The sequence below is a fragment of the Hylaeus volcanicus genome, chromosome 5 (assembly GCF_026283585.1).
Source record: "Hylaeus volcanicus isolate JK05 chromosome 5, UHH_iyHylVolc1.0_haploid, whole genome shotgun sequence".
Lineage (NCBI taxonomy): Eukaryota > Metazoa > Arthropoda > Insecta > Hymenoptera > Colletidae > Hylaeus > Hylaeus volcanicus.
The window spans coordinates 21,511,321-21,536,333 of NC_071980.1; the positions used below are offsets into that span (position 1 = coordinate 21,511,321).

At 37.4% G+C, this 25,013-nt stretch overlaps 1 long non-coding RNA gene across 1 annotated transcript in view; it reads left to right on the plus strand.

Annotated features, from left to right (window-relative positions):
- The first annotated feature begins 762 nt into the window (after nt 1-762).
- The window catches only part of LOC128876321 (uncharacterized), a 420,681-nt gene continuing 396,430 nt past the window's right edge, over nt 763-25,013 (plus strand). Inside the window, exon 1 of the long non-coding RNA XR_008456998.1 lies at nt 763-3,559. This is a non-coding gene — a long non-coding RNA (uncharacterized LOC128876321). The remainder of the gene's footprint in view (nt 3,560-25,013) is intronic.

A 25,013-nucleotide genomic window follows, 5' to 3' on the forward strand; every position in this document is an offset into this window, starting at 1 on the left:
ATTTAAAGTTACAGTGCCGCGATTAGCGGTTGCATTTGTTCTTTAGTGCATCGAGCAGAATGAAGCTCTCGCGCGTTGATTACGTTTCGATCAGTTTCATTCTGCTTGGGTATCAAGAAATAGTAACGGGAACAGTATTTCGTGGTAAGTTTCTTTACTTTGTTACTTTCGTTAAAGTAAAAGCAATACTGCAATAATTCTGTTATCAATCGTTGACATTTTGCGAACATGCATGTGTAATTTCAAGCCAATCGCTTGATTACTTTTCGAGATTTTTTCATCGCCAGACTTCTAAACTTAAAGTTGTATTTCTTGACATTCGTAATGTTCCCTTCTAAAAACCATAACTTTTACAAGTCTTCGAATATCGCTATCCAATTTTAAAGATGTGACTTAAAAATGTCAGAGTTTTAGAAAATGCATTCAAATATAACATTAGATTTTCCATTCAATCAAACCAAAACTCTACCTTAATCGACGAAGAATTGCAATTCTTAATGTTAGCCATTGTTTTTTAACGTTCAAGATCCGAAAACAGTGCAGATTTCAACCGGTTGCGGTGAAAATGAAGTTTACAGTTTGTGCGAGGCGGATCCGTTGTGCGAGAAAGGCTGCGATAACATCGATATCTGGGAGGCAGAACCTTGCATGAAAACGAAAGAGTGCATGAGCGGTTGTATATGCGAGGAGGGATACGTTCGTGACGAGCATCGTGTTTGCGTTTGGGAAAACAGCTGTCCCAGAGTTAGACACTGATTTCCCGCAAAACAAATCTGCAGTGAAAGATGCAAAAAAAAAAAACGCAGAAGGCTCTTGTGAAGCATTGTTAATACGATACGCGTTGTATGAATTAGTAAAATAAGAAATTGTATTACACAGTAAATCTTTCTATAACGAGGTTTCCATATAGCATGGTAGACTTATGATTTTATGTTTCTATATAGCAACTTGATTAACTTAAGCTGTTTTACCTTATAGCATGAACTTTTCTATTATATTTTTATAATTGAAATTAGTTGGGAATTACTATTAGTAAGGAAATGATAAACATAAGATGAAACAACAGACACGTGACAGATAAAGAAGGATAAAAAAGAAAAAAGGAATAATGACAGGTTCAGAATGGGAGAAAACATAACTAATTTGCTTAATTTGTTTATTTAGTATATATACGTCAATTTTTTGGTGTAATAATTGGAGTAAGGTAATTACCTAATTAGTTATATTCCGTCCATTCCAAACCTTTTATTACTCCACTTTTGTTTTCTGTTACTTTATTTTTCTATTATATTTGTTGTTCTACCTTATAGGACGGAAAAAGTATTAAAAATAGAGGGACCTAAACATCGTTTCTATGTTAATTACAGTAATGATTATGAACTGGTCTCTATAATTAATTAAGTTACAATATTCTTTTCTCAAATGATTGAAGCGATCTTTAAGACAAATCGATCATTTTGTTGGATTTATTAACTATTTAAAATAAAAGTTGAACTGTTTGTTCGACTACACTTTGATGATAAATCCTTATAATTTATTATTATAAATTATTATTCGTTGGTAATTTATTACTACAGATTCTTATTAGTTAGTAATTTATTATTAGAGATTATTATTAGTTGATAATTTATTATTAAAAGAAAACTGTGCCCACTTCTATATTTTGCTTGTTAATAGTTTTAACAAGTTGATATTAGACTCTACGTGTAATGTAAACACAATATACATATAAATATTTAACATTAACTGTGTTGTTAACATTATAAGTGTGCTGCTCAATTCGTTTCGAAGTTACATACCGTATTCACATCACGTTGGTCGAAATAGGCGTAGAATGGAATCGAACTAATTAAAAATGACTTTGTTTCATTCAATAGGCAATAAAATAGTAAAAGAAAATTGACAAGGTGATGATATATTAAATTTAAATCATAGTTTTTGTTCCAAAATTTGTACCTTTAATAACATGAAAAAAAATAGTGATTTCCAAGATGTTAAAAATAATCTACTTCACGCTACAGCTACAAGTGTTTTTCATATGTGTATAGAATTTCGATTCAAGTCCACATATGATTTTTTAGGTATCATGTGAACATATTTGAAAAACAGCATTTCGAGAAAAACGCGTTCAAAGTTTCATGTTTAATCATCTTAACGAGCAATTCATTCAAATTTCTTCCTAAAATCACTCAGTTATTAATAATGCTATAACTTTAGGGGAACAATTATTGTAATAGAGAATTAATTTGATTGATAAATTAGTTTGCTTCTCCTTTCTCTAATTACAAACACATAGTTGTATAATATAGCGTCGACCTCGGTAGTTTTAGTGATAAATAAATATAACTTTGGCTTTTTAAAATATTATTTAATATAATCTGCAATGAAAATATTAACAAAAAATTCTATTTTTTTTATCTAAAATAAAAGTGTACACCTTTAATAGGTCTGCGCTGGGTCGACAGGAGGATTTCGTGAAGTTTTATTGGATTGATCAACAGACTGTGTATGTTTATGCATTTAGGACAATTCGAAATATTGGAATATATATGACAACGTGTGCAAATGCAAAAATATATAAAAAGTGAACAATAATGTACATGGTATGCCGTACAGATGATTAGACATATGTACTTTCATTTTAGTTTCACTTATTTTTCTGAATTTTTGAAAATACGAAATTGCATATAAATTCACAGTCGAATTGTTATAAATAAAAGTACCTTCGCAACTTAACGCGCTACAAACAGTTAAGAAATTTTTTAAAAATTTGTTTGAACTTATTGTAAGAGAAATAACATTACTTTCCAATCTATCTAATATATAAAATATCAACAATAATATGTTATATCATTTAGAAGATAAGACAGACTTTCACTTAAGTTTCAATTCCCTTTCTGTATCCGTGAAAATATGAATTTGCATTAAATTCAATTTCCGTGGAACGTCCATTTACTCCATTTACAACTACTCCAGAATGATTTTATTCCTCGCCGTGCGAATAAGAGATGCGTAGACGCATTTTGGTAGAATCTGGTGGGGGAATGTGGCGGCGCGCGATATGATAGCGTTTTGAGATGGTTCAGTTCCGCGCCGTCTTTCACGTGCGCGACACATTTCGGGAAACGAGAAATGTTATCGGCGCCGGGATTCGTCGACGAAACGTCCACAATGCGATTCCGCGTGTATACTATCCTATTCCTTATTAATGTTTTAATCTCACGACTCTACGAACACGATAAACAACATTTTACCCCGTTTTTATGTGAAATTTGTTCGCTCTTTTTTGTTCTCAATGGTTTCTCGTTTTACTCCAATTTAGCAACCCCTCGAACGTCCAACGTTAACGTGACAAATTTAGATAAACATCGCATTATATTATCGCAAGTATCTCTTTCGAGCTTCGTTCAATGTTAACGTTCGACGTTCAAGGGTCGGTGGACGATAGATATTGTAAATTTCGTTAAGTGTTAAAGAATTCGAAGAGTGACAGTGTGTATAGTGTGTCCCGTGGATATAATCATGGATAAGCCAGCCTTTCGGATCGTCCGTCTCAGAAGTAAGTTTCACGCAACGTCAAAGTTTCTTGATCAATCGTTGTTCCCTGGTGTTAATCGTCGTTGCGGCTTGTTAGCCGTAGATCCGCAGCGTTAGGCGGGCTATACGAGCCACCCGTCCTCGTCTGTTATTTCTTACCAGTGGCCCGAGTCGAGTCCTGCTTCTTATTAAACTTCAATTACCAGCGCCGCGGTGGCCGTGATTATTCTCTATCGGGTAGGCCGAAAAAAAGAAAGAAAAAAAATGATGCCTGCGGCCACCTCGATCGAGCATCCCCGCGGGTCCACGTCCATTGTGATTTTAATAAGCCTTATGCAAATTACAAATGAAATTGTCAGTGGCAGGCCCGCGGTCCATTCTTCGTCGTTGATGGGGACAATTAGAAGAGCTTTGTCCGGCGACCACGCGTTGTCCGGCTGCTCGGCAACTTGAGTCCCAACGAGAGGACCGCCCGCCAACCCCTAATGTTTGTATCCGGTCCCCAGGACGTTCACTTCCGACCCGAGAGTGCTACTACGGGTTTGCTGACCATCGACTTCTTCGACTCGGCTCCTGATCGCTCGCGAACGTTCTCCGCGGTCTGTTCCAAAAAGTTATCGGTCTCTGCTGGATCGCAGCGGAGACAAACGAAATATTGTCGGAGAATCAGTTGTTGAAGTTACAAATTTTCGCCAGGGGGGTGCAAACACTGGCGGATCTGGACTTGTCAAAGTCTGAAGCTAATTAGTAGACTGCGGATGTTCACGCGCGCAAAATATGAAAATGTATTGGGTGTTTCGTTTTTTTCCTCCCGAGGAAGTGAATGTTGTAATTAATGATAGGTTTATTAATATACGAGACTATAGGTGCTAAGGGGTACCAACTGTGATACACGTTTTTAGTTCCTTTTTCCTATGAGTTGCAGTTCTATCTTTACTGTACTTACACTACCTTTTTCTGTTCCTCGCTGATGCAACCTTTTGTAACACACGTTCTCTAATAAACATTTATTTCCTAATTAAATCAACACATCGTTAATACATCCGAATTGTATTCTTATAATTACACGGCCTTTTTATCAGTGAAGCTATCAAATAATGTTTTTATAAAACGTATTTGGTACAACAAGACAAATTGAATGGCTTAAATGATTTCTTTGTAAGTACGGGGGAGATTTAACAAACAAATTAACTTTTGCAAGGGGAACTTTATATATTTTTATCTATAATACTTAAGTTGCGGATTTTATGTACTTATAGTGAATATAAAAAGTATGTGTTAAACATAACCAAAAGGTATATGTACCTATGCACTACGAAATATTAATATTATTGTATTATTGAATAGAATATATTTTACATGCATTATGTATATTTTCGTATGTTTTTCATATTAGTGTACGCCAGAAATACATAAAATCCGCTAAGATCCGCAGTCTAATAATAAGATATTTGTTTAGAGAGATTCAAACTACTTATAATATATCATTTATTATAATAAAAAAAACTTGAAAATAAAGTTTAAAGTCAATGGATTTAATGCAGCCCGCCAGTAGTCGAACAAGAATAGAGCATCAATCTTCTATCCTTCTTTTCTTCTTCTATCTCGCGTATGCTAATATGCATGAAAAATTCATAACTTAAATATGAAAAACAATTAGCTGTAGAAATTATATTTCTGTCTTTACATTCAGTCATTTATAACTCTAGACTAAACTGAAATGTTTACTTCTCATTTTGTTATATTAAAGTATCAATCTTCAAAGGAATGGAACACACGAATTGCTTCGACATCTTGTTTTTACTGAGAAGACACTTTTCTCTTGTTGAAATTATTGGGTGCAAAAAACTAAAAGGTGGTAAAAGGTGTTAAAAACTTAACTTCATTTAAGAAAACTACGGATAAATATTTCTGTTTAGAGTTATAAATGATTGAATGTAAAGGCACAGGATCAATTATTCTACATTTAACAATTTCGACAAGACAGAGCGTCTCATAAGTCACGCATGCCAAGAGAGCATACATTGATAGATAATTTATTCCTTGTAATTTTTACATAAGGAAGAACTCTTGCTTTCATCACATCATTTAAAAATTTATGAGTTCTGCAGCTTAGTACTTCTTCTATGCTCTGTTTTCCTTACACGCACACCGCATTTTTACATTCACTCTTTCCGGCTCTCTAACTCATTCTATCGACTCTTTACTCTCATTCCCACCTTCAGCATCTTCCTTCTCTTTCCTCATTCTTTCTTTCAACACATTCCTCATCCATTCCACTCCTTAAGAGAGCATATATTGCGTTATACATAAAATATCGAAGTAAACTGACTATAAAATAATTTGGTATTTTCACGTAACACAATGACGGGTAAATTTTTCTATTTAATCCGGAGTTATTAATAATTGAATGTAAAGGTATAAAATTAATTTCTACGCGTAACAGATCCTATCTGCACGTTGTTCTTATCGTAGTCAATATTAATTTGTTGCGTCAATTGCCGTTTTTATTCGTATCGAACTTTGATAATAAAAAATTTGTCATAATAAGCTATTATTTTATCACTATATCTATATGTGCACATTGCATTACTAATAGGCCTCAGGGGCTATAGCTATGTTTGATTATAGCTATAGTACGGATTTAGCAATCCCGAGGTACCCGAGCTATAGGGAAGCCAGTAGGTCTCAACGGACTACTGGCATTCCTAATATAAAAATTATGAAGAGATGTATCGACGCAAACGCAGGTGCAAAGTGGAACACAGGTGCAATAGGTGCAAAGTAATGTAAAATTAAAAATTAAATGAATTTAAAGAACGAACAAATGCAAGACTGGTATATTAGGTGTTATAATCAAGATACACGACTTCTCACCCTTAGAATTAAAGCTCACTCACCCACTTTTATGTTCATATTTTATTCTCAAACCTTACTAAATTATGTTAACTTGGTTCAGTACTTTTCGGTTAGGTACAATTTTTACGGTCAACACTAAAAGAGTTAATCTCACGAATTAATATTCTTTTTGGGTGTTGTAAATTTTGAATTAGCAAAGGGTTTCCTTAACGAGTATTGCAAAATGTGTGTAATTTAAATTGTTTCAATAAATTACATTAATTTTTGATCAAGTATAATATTCTCTACTGGTTATTTTAAATTCAACGATGACTGACTTGTAAATTTACTAAAACAATTTAGACACAGAGTTTCCTTAACAAGTATTGCAAAATGTGTGTAATTTAAATTGTTTCAATAAATTACATTAATTTTTAAAGTTCAGACTCCTGCAGTAATAAATTCTTCACTTATTGTACATTTAACAATGATTGACTTTCAAACAAAACATTGAACTTAACGTGTTAATAACTCAATCTCAGTGTCATTTGATCCCTGAAGAAGTTAGCTACAATTCTAGTGTACATAGGAGTACCTTATCCAAAAGAGTTTCCGCAATTACACCAGGAGCTTCAGTTACTATCAATCAAGAACAGGACCGCGAAAGCCTGAAATATCCTGTTAAACATCAACTTACGAAGTAGTCATTAAACTGCTCCACATCTAGGACCTCGGTCTACTAGGACTCGGTAACTGACCTAGACTCGGATTACGACGTTTCGAAGGCCACGGAACCGAAGTGCTAAGCTGCTGCCCCTAGCTGCTGAATTTGCAGCGACAGTCTTCCTTACCCGGATGGTGCGTTCCTAATTCGTCTTCGAAGGAAGAAGATCGCTGCTATGCTTACGATGCTTCGTAGGTATGGCAGAAATGGTTGATTCTTGCGTTCGAAGGACGAAGAGGCGGAAAAGCCAGCAGAAGTCACACCGAGGCAGAACGAAAAAGCGGGAGGTGTAAATGGAACGGAATCACGGAGGCTGGAGGTCGATGGTTTGGAGTGGAGATAAGTTTTTACGGTAAGGTTACTAACTGACTCGGATTACAACGTTTCGAAGGTCACGCAACCGAAGTGCTAAGCACGAAAAGCTTCCGAACTTTGAAGTTCGTGCCCCTAGCTGCTGAATTTGCATCGCGACAGTCTTCTTTGGCGGAAAGCTCTCCTGATACTCGCAACGCGTCATCCTTACCCGGATGGTGCGTTCCTAATTCGTCTTCGTAAGAAGAGGATCGCTGCTATGCCTACGATGCGTGGTTGATTCTTGCGTTCGAAGGACGAAGGGGCGGAAAAGCCAGCAGAAGTCACACCGAGGCAGGACGGAAAGGCGGGAGGTTGGAAATCGAACGGAATCACGGAGGCTGGAGGTCGATGGTTTGGGGTGGAGATAAGTTTTTACGGTAGGGTTACTAACTTACGGACTCGGCATTGTCGAGTTCCCGGTGACGGGAGGACAATGCGCGTTCGGGACACAATGCTTCACTCTGGAATCTGAAGGCAGTCTTGACTATCAACCTGCAACCACCCCTCGCATCTGTGTCTACCAATACTCGCCCCCTTTTGCACATACCACCCTCTTCTATTGCCAGCAGCCGCGTCTTCGCTCCGCGCGCGTCGTTACTTTCTCATTCTGCCATCCGTGCTTCTCTTCGAGGTTTGTCCAAAAATAAAAGAATCCCATTGTCATCGACGACTTCGGTGATAGTAATGAATCGTGCTTGATTCGATGGACGCTCGGGGTTGGAGCACGCACTACGGAAACCGTGGAGATCGATGGGAATTTGTTTAACCCCTTTGAGTGTCGATGCCGTTTCGAAACGTTTCGCCCGATTTGTCGAACGCGTGCGAGCTGTCGACGCTTGCTGTTAACAGGTGCAAGTGGAACCATTTAGAGATCGGTGTATTAACCCTTTGCACTCCTATGTCGAGTGTGATTTGACATTGGTTTTTATCTTAGGAGCTCCTTTGTCGAGCCTCGCTCGATATTCTTTCGTGTCCAAATCAATAGGGAAGGCCTGGAACATATGATAAACACGATCCTTTAGATGGAAAGTCTCGATTTATTTTCGTACATCTTCGAGGAAAATACAAGAATTGTGCAGTTTGTTCAAATAGAAAAATACCTGGAGGAGAAAGAGAACCCAAATTGTTTTGTGAAAAAGAAAGAAAACCAGGATTACATTCTGGAAATTGTTTCAAGAGATATCATACATTTGAAAATTACAAAATACAACAATAGTGTGTATAAAAGTGGTATTTAAGGGAATTCGTTTGTTTCTTTCTTTATTTAAATTGCCTTTTTCTTTAGTTAAAGTAAATTTCAAGTAAAACACTTAAAAGCGTCATAATTTTTGTAACTATAATAAATACAATTTTACAACTTTTTGTGCAATTTTTAATTTTATATTTTTGTATGTGTTTAAGCAAATTTTAAAATTATATCTTTTCATATGTATATACATATATTGTCATCTAATTAATAAATCATCACAAAATATTTACACATCTTTATTTTATATTTTGTAGGCTGCGAAAAAATCACCATCATACAAGGGGTCGTGAATAAAAAAAGTTTAAGAAGCTCTGCTCTAAACCAACATTTTTCGAACATGTATTATTTCCAAGATAGCGTACACTTTAAGGGAACACAACATTATTTGTTAACATCATTAATGTCTCGAATGGATACTTATTCTGAACCGTAATTGTTATTAATGTCTAATCTAAAATTGAATGATACTGTATGTATCACAAATGTTTAATGATGTCGGAGATACTAAGTTTTAATTGTTCCAATCAATAGACACTAAAATATAGAAAAATATCTCACAATTACTTATTTAAATTTTATTCTCAACTTTTCATGTTCGGAAGTATTACTTTCTCGAAGAACATTGGTATGATAATCTGAAACTTTAAAATGCATTAAATATGTACATCTTCGAATTAATTAAATATTTACAATGCATATGGTAACATTCAGTCTTCGATTAAATATTAATAAGAATCACGATTCGGAATAAGTATTCATCGAACACAGTAATCGTGAGAAATTCTTCTATATCGTCATATCTGTTAGCTGGAATAACTAAAAATTAATTTCTGACAATAGTTACATTAATTATTAACAATATTTTGTTCAAGCAATGTCCGAGAATATGACTTTGGTGTAATATTACACCGTGCGGGCAGCGGTAGATGCTTTTTCTAAGAATGTTTAAAATCAGTACTAACCAATAAGTAACTATGTAGTTTGTGATTTCAGTCACCGACCAATTACGTTTCTTTTGAGTGGCTTCGTGTGTGGACGACCTAATAGTTTTCGAAATATTGGACCACATAAGTTTTGTCCCTCTAGATCGCTGAAATATCATACTGTGCGTCCTCTTCTTTATTTGCTGTTCTTTTCAAGTTGTGTAACGGATCATACATGTATTTATGTATGTAATACATGTATTTATTCTGTTATACCTATCCATTTTATCCCCTCACAGCATTTTCCACCATATACATGAATTTCGGCTGTTCAAAAATAAAAAGATCTTCAATCTTAAAAATCAGCTTAAGAAAAACTGGTTAGGTCAGACCATAGAAACTACTTTTCTAAATAGTCTGTGATTTGAGTCATGTCACGCTGACAATCAGTCTGAAAAGTGTCGTTTACAGGTAAACGCATTTATGATTTCAATAATCTTCGGTTAAGCATTTGACACAAACATAACTCTAATAATTCTGGAGATTTCTTTCTCAAAATTTGACACAACATTTTTGAAATGTGTATTGTTCGAAAAAAGCAAAAAAATTTGATTCGTAAACAAATTACAGTGTTGCACCTCCTTAAGTTGTCTCGAAATCAACGCGAACCATGATTAATCTCACCGCTGCATGTTTCCTTTTTAACCCCGCAGGACTCTTTTCATAGATCCAAGAAATGAAGGCTATCTGGCAAAAAGAATTCACGTAAAGTACGGAGGTCTCGGGATGGATCGTCCTCGTTCGAAAGGTTTCGCGATCGCCGCATCCGTGCCGTCTCTCGATCAAAGCCGGTGCAAATCGATGCGTCGGCCGTGAAGGTAAAGATCATGGACGAGCGGCGGGGTCCGAAAAGATGCGAGGGAAGAAAAGAGGAGGCGTAGAATAGGCGAGTAGGATTGGTACAGAGAAGCAACAGGGAAAGAGTGCGAGAGACGGACGGTCGAGGGTTTCAATCGCTCTTAGAGCTCTCTCTTTGGCTTGGCTTTTCCGTTTCTTTCTCGCACAAAAGAGCCTACATTGTTTCGTCCCTACGTTCGTGTGGACGCGGGGCGAAAACACTCCTCTTTTCTACCGGCAGCACTGCTACGCCAAAAAACGAGCCACAGACAAATGTACGAGCCACGTACGTGACACACGTATGCCAAAAGCAACAGCAACGTCGCTGCGCCATCGTCAGCGGCAGCGTTCGCTGGCATACAATCCTTTCTCGTACATTCAATGCTCGTCGCCCACTCGGTATCCTTTTGTCGCTGTTTATAGCTCTGTAGGCCCGGTATTTCCGCCGTCCATGTACTCCACGAGTACTTTCGAGCTTAATTCCGTATCGTCTAACTGGACCGTGGCGAGAGAGGAATCGTCTGTTGGTCAGGAAACCGTGTGTCCCGCGAATTCGTCGCGATCTCTTCTGGTCTTTTTGCACACGTGCACGCACGGACGGATTAACGGCGGATTCCCGTCGAACATCGATGTAAAGAAACGTCTACCGTGACGGTCGATAACTTCCACGCGGCGAAAAATACTGTTGCGTCGAGACTTGAGGGGGTACTCTTTTATTTTTATCAGTTTCGAGGCAATATTCATCATTTCTTTGCAGCCAAAATAATTCGTACAAACTTTCGAAATTTGTTGCAAAGGGGGTAGAGTTTAGTTCTGTGTTGTGATAGTAGTAATTTTGTTACAAATAATTAAAAATACTATTGGCATTTGTAATGACAGAATTATGAAGAGAGGTATATAAGCAAATGCAAATGTAAAGTAATATAAAACAATAATCGAATGAATGTAAAGAACGAACAAATGTAAGACTGGTACATTAGGTATTAAAGTCAAGTTACACGACTTCACACTCTTGTAATTAAAACCCAGTCGCTCATTTTTATGTTTATATTTCAGTCTCAAACCTTACTAAATTATATTAATTGGGTTCAATTTCCTTCGTTTAGGTACATTTTTTTCGGTCAACGCTTAAAGTGTTAATCTCGCGAATTAAAATTCTCTTTGGGGGTTGTAAATTCCGAATTAGCAATAACAACACAAGATCATCAAAAAGTGCCAGCTGGTGTCTGTCAAATTAATTTTGTTCACCTGATTGATCAATGAAGTTGGGTGTAGCATTTTTACATTCATTTCTTTTTCGCTATTCTCACTCGAGTTTATAAAAGATTTATAAATACAAGAGATGCTTCTAACTCTAATTATAAAAATAGCTTAATCAACAAGTTAACGTTCGATATGGTTCAAGATCGGAATAGTAGTTGCATTCAAGAGTAGCTATACGCATGTCTGATCATGAAAGTTCTATTCTACTGACAAGGAAGACTTTATAAGTTTTTTTTCTTTTATAAGAGTTATAAATACAAGAGATGCTTTTAAATGTCATTGTAAAAATATCTCAGTCAACAGGTTAACATTCGATATGATAGATCGAACTAATAGTTGCATTTAAGAGTAGCTATACTCAGCATGTCTGATCATGAGAGTCCTATTCTACTGACAAGGAAGATCCGTGAAACGCTTCACACCGCAGCCTATAATAATTGGAATAAATTTTGCTAGTCTTTACCTCTGTTTAACTAACAGATCAAAACGAACAAAATCAAATGGGACTCATTTTCTAACGATTTATGCTATTTTAATTACTATCTTTTGTATATATATCACTTTCTTATTTTGGTTGTTATAGACTTTTAACTTTTTCTAAGATGCATTTCAATTTTGAATCTTAAACTTTTTCTCTTCCTTAAAATATATTTTGTTTTATTTATAATTTTGTATATTATGGTTACATTTGCAAGGAAGTGGATGAAATTAGTAAAACGATACGCTCGTGACGGACCAAGTTGTAATTTAATTTTATTTACTACACATGCAACCATCTTCGTACGAATAAAATACTCAAAACTCACTTTTATCATTCAATACTTTACATTTTTGAAAATGAATTATTGAATTATCTTCATTAATTGACAATTAATCTCAAGTATTTTACTTTTGTACCGATATTGCTAACGTATTAACACTATTAACGGTTGTAACCGTAAATGAATAATTTCAGAAACCATTTGCAAACGATAAACAATCAATCTAGTTACAAATGACTTTTCGACTTTCTCGTTACTTATTTGAATTACATGTATGATACATTATATTCCGTCTAAAATTGCACAAAAGCTCATAAAACTTCCTTGGACATCAAATAGTTTTGAAGACATCGGAAAGCAGAAACTATTGTGGGTGCTTTCACTCGTTAAATTTGAGTTACCGCGGCTATAAAAAATACTTATATTTTTAGCCGCACTACAAGCTCGCAAAGTTTCATCCGAGGTGAAGAGGGATGCTTCGTTGGTGTTCCTTGCGATACTTCGTCTTCGTGGGAATCTCCGTTCACTTACTTTTATTCTTAAAGTGAAATATTCGTGATCTTCGAGCTTAATCGAAGCTGGACAAAAGAAAGAGTATTATTTGGTCCGACCAATTGTGCCTTGCCCGAAAATCCTTTTGTCCGCACTGACCCGCAGTGTCATCATCCTTCTGATACCCGAGAAATCTTTTTTTGTGTACGTGCTCGGGTGGTCAAACTGTCTAAGAATATGAACGCCGCGTCGTGAATTTTCTTGCCTCTATTGAAAATAAAATGATAGTGCTTTTAAACCGACAAAAATATGGAAAATGTAACATTTTTTACAGAATTTGTATTCCCTTTGGTATAAATACATGTAAATTTGGAGGTATATGTAATCTTCTAATACGAAGTGCTGTTGTTGCTTCTTGTGCTGTCTCACACTGTTCAATCACAATCAATTTTCTGCCACTTTTCATTAATTCTTCTCTAACTAGATCTCAGATCTCTTTCTGTGGTTGAATAAGAACGCATTTTTCAACGCTTAAACAAAGTTTTAGAATCGGTTCAGTGGTTCCAGAGATTACTCCCTACATACAAACAAATAATATCTCTTTATAATATAATAATATTGGGTTGTTCGGAAAATAATTTCATTTCTTTGTTCACGCAAGAAAAGAAACATTTTCTTTTAACATAAAAGTATTTTATTGAATTATATATTGACCATTCGGGTCCAATATCTTTGGCCGTCCTTCTCGTGGTAGCGTAATTTCATGTTCGTTAAAGCTCTGATTTTTATTCAACAAAAACTGATCTAACAATGATTCTTGACATCATCATTTAAAGTAAACATTTTTCTATATAAAAAAAACTTGTACAGACTTGAACAAATAACGATGGAACGCATGAGATAAGCCATAACACTGAATCGACTAAAATTGTCAAAATATGTAATGATTATTTGCTAACGCAAATTTATATTTGCATAGACCCAGATGAAGAATTGAAATTTCAGTGAAATTCTGTCTTGATTTCCCACATCTGCCATAAATACATCTACACTCGTAATCTAATAATGATTGAAAGAGTTTAGGGTGAAAGTGGCTGGTTATAAGTACAATTAATCATTCTGCTGGGCAAAATACGAAATTACTTTCCGAACAACCCAACAGTATAGATATAGATTGTAGCATAAATTTATTTCGCATCTAGACGATCGCAGTAATTTCATACAATTTCGTACTACAGCGTTCATTGAAAACTATTTCCTATGAGTCCTATTCCTCCATCGAACCTTACGGTAAGAATCCCTGGTACCGAAATTTTACTTTTGGAGTTTTGGCCAGTTTTTTCCTGGCAAGGAACCGCTGTACGCTTGTTGGACGAAGTGACCGTAAGCACGAACTTCGTCATCCGCATGAAAAATCCCTCGCCTAAAGGCGGAGACCGTTCCCGGAAGGTTACACGAGGAGTCACCGAGCTTAGAGCGCTTTACAGGCGGATACAGCAAGAGTGTCCTGCGCCCTATTGATAAACTCTCTTTCAATAGACGCGGATGCCGGCCCTGCTGTTGAGTATCGATAATATTGAAACCCTGAATGCCGGTTCGGTTGAATGTCACAATGCGCTCCAATGATTAATAGACTTCCGCGACTTTTATCGAAGTAAGATGTAGCTTTCTGACGCGCGCTGTCGAAGGAGACGCGCTCCGCCGCGAATTTCAGCTGGAAATCCGACCCGCGCCGAGCATTTCATCCACCTTTGTCGATCGTTTCGATATCCGTCGATGTTGATTATCGAGACACTGTTGATCTTGTAACCGTTACGAACGCACAGTGACTGGCAATAAAAGAGAGATGCATGGTAATGTGCTCGAGAATGTGATCTTGAACGAATTTTTATTCTTGGTTCTAGGAGAACAAAATTTTGGAGTATAGTAGATCCTCGGTTATGTAATTGGGATATAAAAATGTGTTGATAAGAGAACTCGCAGACGATAGAACAACAACTGATTAGCACTCAATTTTATTTACTGCTTAAGCCACAATGATAAATAAAATGATAAATAAAAAATAAAATGAATGTTATTGTATCATATTATATGTAGACTGCGGATATTTATAGAAACTAAAATCTCTGTGAAAGTACCTAGAAATATTAGACCTAAATAGGAATTTATTTTAATATTATAATATGCTCCTAACTTTCAATTTATTTTATATTATTGCATACTGTGTGCATTTTTTAAATTCTGGCACATTAATATTTCCTATAAATGCATAAAAATCCGCAGTCTAGTAATGTGATTGTAGATGACTCGATGTATAGAATACAAAATAAGAAAAATTCCCTCTTTTTAATGAAATTAAAGAAATACATTCTTTGAATTCAGGCGAATTTTTAAAAAATGCATGTTTCCTTGAAGTTTTCTTAATGAAACTGCACGAGAAAGCAAACCAAAATATGGTGTATATACAGAGATTTAGAGAAAAATATATGAGCAGGCGTTACGTGGAAAGAGTGTGAAGTAAAGGGATTCCTAAAAGAGGCTTCTGAGTTTTGTTTTTAACAATAAAGTATGTCTGTCAACGTGGCGTGCTGGACACCTTCAATTATGTTTAATTACAATCATTTAATTTTTTATTTAAAATATACCAATTGAACATATTCCAATATATATTCCAATATATATAATACATCATAGAATATATAGAATATATTAAAAAACACAATAGTGAAGCCTCTTTTACACATTTTGCAACGAGATGGCGCAGAGTGCAAAGGGTAAAGAAATTTAAATAATAATAATGTGAAAGAAAAGGAGCGCAGGACGTCAAAAGCGACAACTGCTCGTGAACAACGTACGATTTCAAAAATTGTATCGAATTCTGCTGTTACTGCAAGACAAATAACAATAGAAGCTAGAGTACTACACTAAGTTCTTGTCAGCAATAAAATTAAAAAAATAAACCATTCATTTCAACACAACTCTCTGTCGCGGAGTGTCTAACGGAGGCAGACTCGGACCCGCATCAACCCTAACATGTCTTCACTGTGTTCGCGGCCTAAAGTCAGTAAACAAATTTTACCAAAAATCGACGAAAGAAGTAAACTGTACGCAGTAAAACGAACAAGAAAGCCGACGCGAACCCGTGTCCCCAGGTTTCGCGAACGAGTCGCCGGAGTCGCGAGGCAAAACCATCGTCTCGTTTCACCGAATGGAATAAAGCCGTCGAAACTGGGCCTCTCGCGGTAGCACGCCGCCACCCAGTATAATAATACCAGCTGAATGGGAGCGTGTATGCACGCGGTGGCATATAGACGCAGGAGAACCACGAGGCTGGCCAGTGCTCTCCTTTGTCATTCGACGAAAGGCTTTGTACCGATTATCTGCATACGCTGCCGCGGGTACGGCTTTTCAACCCCTTCCTTTCCCCTCCCGGCTTCACGTCATTCCGTCGTGATTCCACGGGCCCCTAATACGGGACACCCTGTATACACAGCGAGGCACCGCACGCTCGTTCGCCAGCTCGCGCTTTGAAGCCTCGTAATAGTTTAGCGTAATCCGGCGTACCTGACTTAGCTATTAGAACTCGACCGTGCCTGCCAACGATGTAATCCACGGACGTGTTTTCGCGAGCCTCGGCCAGGACGACGCTGGCTGGAATACCGGGGGTTGTCTAGGGGGGTTTTAATTGGATATGACCCGTGGCAACGGTGCTGGGGGTATTTTTGAGCCTTCGGTTATAACCTCTGTGCCACGAGGTGATCTTGACTACGATGATTTTCTCGAGAATAAACAAATTTGTTAACCACTGCATTAGCTTCAATTTTTCCAAGTCATATACTCTTCTAATTTTTTGCCAATATGTAATTTATCTGAGTTGAAATTATACACCAGACAAGAACATGTAGTTTTTCCTTTTTTCTTTATTAAGCTATAGAATAACCCCCTACGGTGTTATTAGCAATATTACATGAAAATATACACTTACATACTGTCTAAAGAAGTTTAAATTTAATTCTTACATTTAAGGATATATATCGTGATTTTTAAGAAATTTTAAAATTACTAACAAAGGTTGGATACATGGTTTACATAGATGGGCATCTATTGTATAAGGAGAGCGTAAAATCGAGCTGACAAAGTTTTTGTACCATGTCATTCCTTTTATTGTCAAATAGCGGACACTGCCATATAACGTGATTTAGATCTTGCTCCAGATAGCCACACTGACATTTTGGATCACCAATAATCTTAATTCGGAAAAGGGAGGCAGCCAGATGGTAATGATTTGCGCGACACCTATTGATCCAGGAAACGAAATCTCTGGGGAGGATTTTATATGAAAACCATTGTAAAAAAAAAAAAAACATGTAGTTACCATACATTACATGTATCCTCAAGCGTCAACACCTTTGTGTCTGAGTGACGACGCACTTTTGTTAATTAACTTTGATTAAATGGGCATAAATAAATACCAAACAACAAACTTTATATTTAAATTTATAAAGGACATTTTTTTACGTGTTCTGTAATTATACTATAACTATTAACTGTTAAGTTTTTAATCTGATCTGTACTACGATGAATTTATATAATACATAAATTTGATCTTAACCTGACAGTCGATAGAATTCACCTACGCATACGAAGTTCAGTAGTGAATAAGTATTAAAAATTGTTCACGAATTTTTTAAGAACCACAAATTGAACTTCTGAACTCTCAGTTTATTAATAGCATATTATTTGATACTTTTGAATTTTGATATTACGACGAGGCGCTTATTGTATTACGCTTGTAGCTTAATGTATCATGTATTATTATTAGACTGCGGATCTTTATGCAAAATAAAATCTTGGCGAGCGTGCCTAAAAAAAGTGAACCTAAATAGGAATTTATTTTATTCTGCAAATATTATAACATAAACTTTATTTTCAAGCTTTTTATATTTTTGCATATATTGTTTGCATTTTGTAGTTTCTTGCACATTCAAATTTTCTATAAATGCTTAAAGATCCGCAGTCTAATTATTATATTTGTAATGTTACCATAGCGTAATAAATAAAAGGAAACCTTCATAGTAATGAATGACACAGATTGCTTCGACATTTCGTTTACTATGTATGTGACTGATGGAAGATTAACAATTGTATAGTATTTTTTTTTAAATAAATGGTAAATTTACCCTTAGAAAGGTACAGAATTAATTTCTACACTTAATAGTTAACAATTATTTTTCTGTTTTATGTATCACACGAAGAATTTCCCATTAAATCAAGAAATATAAAATTCTCAATCTTTACCGTATTCGATTTATATTCACCGAATCACCGTGCTGTTTAAGTATTCAAGCATAAAAGATTCGACGAGAAGTCGCAGCCCCTTTTTCAAGAGCACAGGTGAGAACTCGTGATTTCGGGTTCTCGCGCACCTTGAGTTAACAGGTCGATCGGTCCATTACGCGCGGAAAGAGGAACGAATTAATTAATAAATCGTGGTAGCCGATCGAGGAACGTATTTCCAATATCCGTCCAGAGGCAGAAACTTTTATCGGGTCTTTCCCTCAGGTTTTCTTCCCGCAATACTCCTCCGACTCTCTCCTCCTTTCTTCCCTTTCCCATTTTCGCTATCTTTTCCTCTTTAACTCCTTCTCCCGTCCCGCCCGTCCTTCCACCCCCATTCCCCCTCTTCCCGTGACTACATTCTTTTCAGTATTCACTGTGCAGTTTCTTGTACCGATACTTCCTTCTTTCATCGTCGCGTCATTCAAGCTTTTGATGCCGCGGCGACAAAGCTCTTTACTTCTTTCCGCGAACGAATGAAAGCACGGAACGATGGCGATGTATACCTGCACGTACATACAGATGTATATACGCGCAGAAAACTCCTACGCCTCTCCTCCCCACGTTTCTTCCCGTCCCTCCAGTTTTCCCTCTGTCGCGAACATATACACGCAGACGGGCCGATTTGTGCGCGTGCCGTACACTTCTTTGTCGAGCGAAGAATACAAGCGGAGCCTTAAAGTTTTCGAGCATCGAGCGACCGGTACTTTAAATATTCGTCGACTCGGGAGGAGGAAAATTATCGGGCGATACCCCTTTCCCCCTGGCTCGCCTTCAGATGCGGTTTATCCGCGGTGTTAATTACGCTTCTCGCGTGGAAAGGATCGGAAAGGATTGGAAAGATCGAGTAAACTTGTTCGCAAGAAGACAATCGTTGGGTGGTTTAATCTAGCAAATTTTTATTTGTTACGCGGTGGTTTGAAATGTTTGAAGCTGGACGCGTTCCTCTACTTGTAACGGGTTTGCTAACTGCGACTGCCAGATATTACCATCTCGGTTTACGTCAACGTTATCATATAGTAAAAGTATTACAACAAAAAGTTAATAATAAAGCAAGTTATATCGTTGCATTAGCATTGTCTCACCTAGACATCCAATCCCAGATCATGTTACACTACTCAGAGATCGAACTCCTTGATCCTTCAGCGGTGTGGATGGTTTCTGTGCATTTATCGTAGAGAAATTTGTGCATTTATGGAGACTTCACTGTATACCGGTATAAAGTTGTTCAATAGTGTTGCGAGCACTCTTTGGATGGATCCAAGGCCTGCTGGTGCCCGCGACCGAAACAAGAAGACAGCGAGAAAAAGGCGATCGTCTGTCAAGCTGTCAGATTCGAGCAAGAGGCCATTGAATGCTGACGTTCCCAAACTAAGAACACATTTGATTACCTTTGTTGACATTTGTATTATACAAACCCCTTTATACATTAAAGTTACTTGTTGATCCTTAAAGTTCTCGTTATGCCATACATAAAACATAACAATATTATACTGGTATTCGTAACAAAGCTTTCTTTTGCGGTAATAGAACAACTACCTAAAAGTACTGAAATATTACCGTTATTTGTATAATCATACCGATTTAAACTCTGGTCGCGAGTACATTTACATAGACTACCGCGTCCAAGACTGTCCGTGTCGTAAACCCAGTTTTCGAAACGGTTTCGACCGCTATCCTGCCAGGTTATAGATACATTAAACGTCTTGATTCGCGAAAGGCCGCGGTGACAGCGTTAACGCGTTATCAGTCGTCGCATTAACGCGTTAGACACCGTCATCGCGGCGTTAAAACAATGCCAAACAGAACCGTTAACTTCGAGCACACGAGCATGCCGGTCCTTAATGGATCAAGGTGCTTAATTCACGAGTATCGACGCAGGCGTCGCGATAGAGCCGTCGGTTATAATGCCATGCGATACACAAGGGGTGCAGCGGTAAATTCGCTTCGCGCGACGAAGACGGAACACGATTTCACCGCTGCTTGGTCCAAACGACCAACAGAGAGGGAACTAGACAGAGAGAGAGAGAGAGAGAGAGAGAGAGAAAGAGAGAGAAAGGGTGCGCGAAGATCGGACCAGTGTAGAGGAGAGTGTAGGGGAAGTCCCTGTCCACGAGCAACTCGCTCAATTCGCTTGTTCTCTCGCTCGCTCGCCAGCAGCGTCATCATAAGACCTCTTTGTTCTCCGGCAATTTCAGCGGCATTGTCACCGTCAACAATGTCCACTTGACATTCTCCTTCTCGCTCGCGCACATTGTTAACCCGTCCCTCCTCCGCGCGACCCCTCTTTCGATCATAAAGCTCGCAGCAGCCGGCCGGCATGCGTCGCGATTCCGCTTGCGGACACGCCTCGAGGGTCTTCTTCTTGGCCCGTGGACGCGATCCTGCTCGATTTTCTTCCGAACTGGGTTATCATCGCGCTACCGCGACGTTTTCCTTACCTTTCTCCGTAAAAAGAGTCTTTGGTAGGGTGATAAGTTAGTTAAAGTTGATATTAATTGTTGAACGTAACGTGGATTACCATTTTTAAATGGTAGGTTGCTTTAACCCTCTGTGGGTCGAGTTTTTTTTCTTTCCCGTGGGCAGCTTGCAAGGTATTTACTTTGATATTTTAGGTTGAAGGGACTGTCAACAGTCGTCAATATTGTTATTGGTTATTAGAGACATTATACAGGATAAGGCACCTAATGTTAGCACCTCGAATATTCAATGAGGCTTACACGATGCCAAAAATACTTTTGTTTTTGTCATTTTTTTGAAGATATCAGGGTTATCTTCATTTTTTAAATATGCCACACTTTTTGAAACACCTACAATGATAGTCCCTTTCATTAGGAATTCAACGACCATAATTATTCAAGGTCATTCGATGTCACGGATAGAGAACACGCATAAGATTTACAATATGAAAGCGAGGAATACTATTTATTCTGTGTTACATGTTAAATTTGAAGTTTCTAAATACATTTACGGAGATAAGACAACTTTAAGCAAAAATAATTATGTTAATGAGTGTATTTAGACCAAGTATGAAGTAAATCCGAACACGAACAAAATATTTTTCATAGAAACGTTCAAACCCCTTTTTATCCCATTAGGGGTTGAATTTCGAGATATCCTTTAAAAGGAAACCTCTGTGCAAAATTTCAGCTTTCTATGTTTAAGGGTTTAGCCTGGGCGTTGATACAAACTTTGCAGCCCCTTTTCATCCCATCAGGAGTTGAATTTTTTAAAATGCCGAAACATGTGTTTGATTAATTGTCGGTGAGTGAGGGCTTCATTCTTGTAGATACAGATTGATAGATCACTTTCTATTAATCTATTATTACACTAATATCTTAGAATCTATTACTATTGCCTAATGGCTCGAATTTTTTCCATTCAATTGAAAAAAGTGTCTTTAAGTCTAGTTCTTTGTCCGATTACGGTACCCTTTGCACTCCGATGTCCCCTCTGAGGGGAAATTCAAGTTTATTAGCCATTACTGGGAATCCACTTATTCCAGAGCAACTTGTTTAGAAATGCATGTTTTCTTGAAGGTTCCTGTTGAAATGGCACAAGAAATCAAATCAAAATATGGTACCATTACTAAGATATGTAACCAAAACTATACTACATAATATGAGGGTTCGGAATCAGCTTTAAAAGAACCTAGATAGATGTATATCTAATTAGTTACATATTATAGTCAACGTGTCGAAGAGAGGACTGTCATTTTCCTTAAGAATTCATTGCCATATCCGGCGAGTAGAGGAGCAAGAGATTCCAGGCGAGAATCGTGCCCGTACGAAATTCTTTCGGATAATCGAAAATGTGGTCAAGCACCAAGGGATGGCGCTATCGAATTGATGGCTTCAACAAAAAGTTAGAGGGAGTACGGTGACGCGTGATCCGGATTTTTTCTCCGAGCACGGCCGCTACGGTGAAACTAGTCTCAACAATGGGCGTCGAAATCACGTCGTCCGCGTTAGAGCTGCTTTAGCCGTCCGGATTCCGCAGTAGCCACAACCTTCTCTCCCTCTCTATCTCTCCTGTCAGTGACCGTGTCTTTCTTTCCACTTTGCACTCGCGCTTTTCGCAAATGTCCTCCTGTCCCCTGTCCTCTACCCCTCGCCGCCCTCCTCCCGGTCTCACTCCCATCTGTCTATTGTCCACATTGTTACGCGGTGGCATCCTTCTTCCCCGCATTGTTTCGGCGTATTGTTTGACGGCGACTTCGCTCGCTCGCTCGTTCGTCCTCCTCGGTCGACAGCGACTCATTGTTTCCTCGTTGTTGCGCGTCCGTCCGTCTTTTCGTTCTCTTACCTTGAGCATTGTGAACTTCAGGCGTCGACTTCCGAGCCGCTTTCTTACTTTGGGGAATTAAGCGGTTCCCCGATGTCCGCCGAATCCTCGACTCGTACCACTGGCCCACCGATCGCAGCAAAAGTTACGGTCCGTCTAACGAGACCACGGACATCGTAATTTCTAAACGGCTTTCGACTCCAATGGGACATACGGATGTATGAGTCGTTCACTGCACGAATCGATCAACTCCACCTTTTGAGAAATTTTTAATTTAAGTGTCAAAGCGCTTGGTATAGTCATAATATTTTAGTTGATGCCTTTTCAATTATAGCTTCGTAATAGTAAATCGAAAATGAAGGTAATAATATAAACAAATATCGGTTTTTGATTTTTCTAATATCGTTCCACCACTTCCAAAAATATGAAAAAATTATTGATTAATAATCATAACAAAACATTAACAGTGTAAAAATATAAACGTGGTCATTTTATAATTTCTAATAAAAAAAATTATTTTTAAACTTCTCGAAGTTGTTAAAAATCCATTTTACAGTGAAAAATTCTGAAAAAATTCACAAACACATACGCCATAAAGTAGAATATCTGTAATTTTTTTTCAAAATTTTTGATACAGTACAACAAAAGATATACAGGTTAAACTGTAGATTGCGTTTTGCATTGTAACTATCCTTCCAGTAAGGGTATCGGGTTGAAACTTGGCACAAATGGTTTTTTTTAACACTCTATTAAGTGATATGTTCATCGATCAATTTGGCTCAAGAGCACTTTTGACCCCCTTATCCGGCTATACCCTTTGTATGTGCAAGAAACTACAAAATGCAAACAATATGCAAGAATATAAAAAAGATTGAAAATAAAGTTCATGCTATAATATTAGCAGAATAAATCTAGTTATAAATCATGGAATACATTATTATGTCGATATGGACGATCACAAAAAAATGAGAATATTCTTCAGTTTCTGTTACCAAAAAAAAAAGTAATACATTCATTTTATTATACTCGAATAATTTTAAATAAAACTCACTGAGATATTATCCGAAAATAGGTAGTAATCATTATCATCGCATTTCATTTAAAACGCAATTTACAAAAGAAAAATTGAAATCCTCTCGAAAATATTCAGGAAAACATCTAAACCATAGTACCATCTCACTCGAGATGACTATGTATCATCGAATGAAAACCTTCTTATCGTCCAACCCTCCGAATGTTCGATTTTGCACTTGTTTCGCGCGGGTTTCCCCGTGAATACTCGGGACATTTACGCGTGGGGTTCATTCGAAGATGCATACACACCAACCCCTCCCCCTCACGTGCGTGTATATATACATATATTATATATATACGTATATATTTCGTGAGAGTAGTGGCGCTTTACTTATGGAACGCATTGTTCTATTGTGCGCGGGAGATGAGCGCATTACTGTCCCTTGTCCCCCTTTTCGAGCAACCCCGGGACAATATCGTGCCGTCGTTAATCAGGCATCGTTCCTGGACGAGCCACATAGTAATTCGCGGAGGTTTATGCTCGCGGAGCACGCATTTAGATTCACAGCCAGCTATAGCCGGTGATACTAGCTTAGACGCGATACTGGAAACTCGATAACGTTAGTTATAGACTCGGGCTTAACGGTCCGAGTGACGTCCCGGATCCTCGCTGTTCGGAATCTCATTGTGCCGCTTTACTGCTACGTTCCGGGCGTTTGTTAGCTCTTTATATCGATGACAGCGCGACGAATTCGATTGTCGAAAAGATATTTATTGCGTATGCAACACGGAATTGATATCTTGTCGAGATTATGGTGAGTAATAATGCTTTATCGTCGGCTCTTCGGTTCAATTGTTGATAATCTGTGGTTCGCTGTGAAACTATAGCAATAATGCTGGTAGAATACTCGGGTTACTAGGGAGTTAGTAGGATTAGTAGGGAGAAGGGAAGATCAATTCCGGTTTAACCCTTCACTGCGACGCGCTCGAAATTACACTACTATTAATTTCAGTACAACATTACACTTGGAAATTTTCCAAAGAAGAATATAATTAATATTTACTATGTATAAATGAGTCGTAATACTATTGTAAGGGATGTCTGCATGCATTCAAATCATATCAGCATGTAGTTGTAAGGTATTCGATATTCATAACTTACAAGATGACGAGGCTTATAAGAGCTAGAGGCTTATAATACATACGTGTATAATTCCCACAAGAATATTAGAGAGAAGGAAAGATCAGTTCCGGTTTAACCCATTCACTGCGACGCGCTCAAAATTACACTACTATTAATTTCAGTACAACATTACATCTGTAAGTTTTCCAAAGAAGAA